The sequence below is a fragment of the Bidens hawaiensis genome, unplaced genomic scaffold, assembly GCF_021521415.1.
Source record: "Bidens hawaiensis isolate Kalapana, Puna unplaced genomic scaffold, B.hawaiensis_p1.1 tig00419540_1, whole genome shotgun sequence".
NCBI lineage: Eukaryota > Viridiplantae > Streptophyta > Magnoliopsida > Asterales > Asteraceae > Bidens > Bidens hawaiensis.
In genome coordinates, this window is record NW_027504894.1 from 321,801 (window position 1) to 325,758 (window position 3,958).

The following is a 3,958-nucleotide window of genomic DNA, read 5'->3' on the forward strand; positions in this document are numbered from 1 at the left end:
GTGGCTTTTATATCTAATATTTAATGTTTCTTAGCTTATTTTGACATTATCTTACAAAGTTATATACCTTTCATAGGTTGCGTGTTTTTAAGAGAAAAAGAACCGGTCTTCTCAAGACTTAAAGAGGCTTTATGATAATTTATGAAGAACCAAGTTAAAGCCCGACCCAAGCACAGTTGTGTAAAGCCTTGAATATGTTATATACAATTATAACACAAATTAACCCAATTTGAATTAGAGAAAGGCTCATTCGCTAAAAATCCTCATATTCTGGTCACATTCGCTATTAATTATAAAGTATGAGTCTCATTCGCTAGTAGAATTAACGAATGAGGACTATTTGATAAAAGAACTAATCAGCAGAATTCATTCGTACAAAGTTGAACTAATGAACGCAAAAACACAGAGAATGTGTCAATTAACGAAAAGGTCAAAGTAAAAATTAAAGAACCAGAAATTCAAATATGCAAATTTTAATTCTGATAAAGCTTAATATTGAATCAATAACACCAAAACCTGTTACAAAGTGATCGGTACATGATCAATAATCCACTAATGTATTGTAATTCCAATTTAGAACAAGTTATAAATGTCAATTATTCATTTGTTAAGTCCGTAGAGTTTAAACGTCAAAACCCATTCAAACCAGTTCGAAACATCAAATTAAGCATCATAGTACTCCGACTATAACTAACGATGACGATTCAAGATGAACAACAAGAACTTATTTGACTGATATGGTTTGAAAAAGAAATTGCATGGGTTTCATTTAGAGAGTGGGAACACGAGGAGTAATAGTGATGAACGAATGAGTTCCATTTGTTATGAACCTATGTTTATACTCCATACATTCTTGGCACATACTCCAATAAAACGAATGGGCTTATTTGTTATGAAATTAACGAATGTTGATGTGTTGCAAAACACACGTATTTTTCGCACCGTTTATCATTGTTTTAGTGGCTTTTATATCTAATATTTAATGTTTCTTAGCTTATTTTGACATTATCTTACAAAGTTATATACCTTTCATAGGTTGCGTGTTTTTAAGAGAAAAAGAACCGGTCTTCTCAAGACTTAAAGAGGCTTTATGATAATTTATAAAGAACCAAGTTAAAGCCCGACCCAAGCACAGTTGTGTAAAGCCTTGAATATGTTATATACAATTATAACACAAATTAACCCAATTTGAATTAGAGAAAGGCTCATTCGCTAAAAATCCTCATATTCTGGTCACATTCGCTATTAATTATAGAGTATGAGTCTCATTCGCTAGTAGAATTAACGAATGAGGACTATTTGATAAAAGAACTAATCAGTGGAATTCATTCGTACATAGTTGAACTAATGAACGCAAAAACACAGAGAATGTGTCAATTAACGAAAAGGTCAAAGTAAAAATTAAAGAACCAGAAATTCAAATATGCAAATTTTAATTCTGATAAAGCTTAATATTGAATCAATAACACCAAAACCTGTTACAAAGTGATCGGTACATGATCAATAATCCACTAATGTATTGTAATTCCAATTTAGAACAAGTTATAAATGTCAATTATTCATTTGTTAAGTCCGTAGAGTTTATACGTCAAAACCCATTCAAACCAGTTCGAAATATCAAATTAAGCATCATAGTACTCCGACTATAACTAACGGTGACGATTCAAGATGAACAACAAGAATTGATTTGACTGATATGGTTTTAAAAAATATTGAATATATTTCATTTAGAGAGTGAGAAAAACGAGGAGTAATTGTGATGAACGAATGAGTTCCATTTGTTATGACCCTATGTTTATACTCCATACATTCTTGGTGCATACTCCAAGACAACGAATGGGCTTATTCGTTAAGAAATTAACGAATGTTGATGTGTTGCAAAACACACGTATTTTCCGCACCATTTATAATTGTTTTAGTCGCTTTTATATCTATTATTTAATGTTTTTTACTTTGTTTTGACATGATCTTACAAAGTTGTGTACCTTTTGTTGGTTGCGGGTTTTAAAGAGAAAAAGAACCGGGCTACTCGATAATTAAAGGAGCTTTATGATTAATTTTAGAAGATCCAAGTTAAAGCCGCACCCAAGCCCACTTGTTGAAGCCATGCAAATATTATACATTATAATAACACAAATTAACACAAAATGAATTAGCAAAAGGTTCATTCGCTAAAATTCCTCATATTCTGGTCACATTCGCTATTAATTATAGAGTATGAGTCTCATTCGCTAGTAAAACTAACGAATGAGGCCTATTCGCTAAAAGAACTAATGAATGGAATTCATTCGTAAAAAGTTGAATGAATGAACGCAAAATCACAGTGAATGTGTCAACTAACAAAAAGGTCAAAGTAAAAATTAAAGAACTAGAAAGTCACATGCAAATTTGAATTCTGATAAAGCTTAAAATTGAATTATTAACAAAAAAACATGTTACAAAGTGATCGATACATGTACAATAATCCATTGATGTATTCTAATTCTATTTTGGAACAAGTTATATTTGTTAATTAATCCTTTGTTAAGTCCAAAGAGTTATACGACAAAACACATTCAAACTAGTTCAGAGCATCAAATTAAGCATTATAGTACTCAGACTATACCTAACGATGACGATTCAAGATGAACAAAACGAATTAATTTGACTGATATGGTTTTAAAAAAATTTGAATGGCTTTCATTTAGAGAGTGGGACAAACGAGGAATAATAGTGATGAACGAATGAGTTCCATTTGTTATGACCCTATGTTTATACTCCATACACTCTTGGCACATACTCCAAGACAACGAATGTTGATGTGTTGCAAAACACACGTATTTTCTGCATCATTTATCATTGTTTTAGTCTCTTTTATATCTAATATTTAATGTTTCTCAGCTTGTTTTAACATGATCTTACAAAGTTATATAACTTTCGTAGGTTGCGTGTTTTAAAGAGAAAAAGAACCGGTCTTCTCAAGACTTAAAGAGGCTTTATGACTAATTTTTGAAGAACCAAGTTAAAGCCTGACCCAAGCCGACTTGTGTAAAGCCTTGAATATGTTACATACAATTGTAACACAAATTAACACAATATGAATTAGTGAAAGGCTTATTCGCTAAAAATCCTCAAATTCTGGTCACATTCGCTATTAATTATAGATATGAGTCTCATTCGCTAGTAGAACTAACGAAGGAGGCCTATTTGATAAAATAACTAATGAGTGGAATTCATTCGTACAAATTTGAACTAATAAACACAAAAACACAAAGAATGTGTCAACTAACGAAAAGGTTAATATTGAATCATAAACACGAAAATCCGTTAAAAAGTGATCAATAAATGATCAATAATCCATTGATGTATTGTAATTCCAATTTAGAACAAGTTATAATTGTCAATTAATCATTTGTTAAGTCCGTAAAGTTTAAATGTCAAAACCCATTCAAACCAGTTCAAAACATCAAATTAAGCATCAAAGTACTCCGACTATACCTAACGATGACGATTCAAGATGAACAACAAGAATTGATTTGACTGATATGGTTTTAAAAAATATTGAATGGATTTCTTTAAGAGATTGGGAAAAACGAAGAGTAATAGTGAAGAATGAATGAGTTCCATTTGTTATGACCCTATATTAATACTCCATACATTCTTGGCACATACTCCAAGACAACGAATGCGCTTATTCGTTAAGAAATTAACGAATCTTCATGTGTTGTAAAACACACGTATTTTCCGCAACATTTATCATTGTTTTTGTTGCTTTTATATCTAATATTTAATGTTTCTTAACTTGTTTTGACATTATCTTACTAAGTTATATACCTTTCGTACATTGCGGGTTTTAAAGGGAAAAAGAACCAGGTTTCTCATGACTTAATGGAGCTTTATGATTAATTTTTGAAGAACAAAGTTAAAGCCCGACCCAAGCCCACTTGTGTGAAGCCTTGCATATATTATATATTATTAT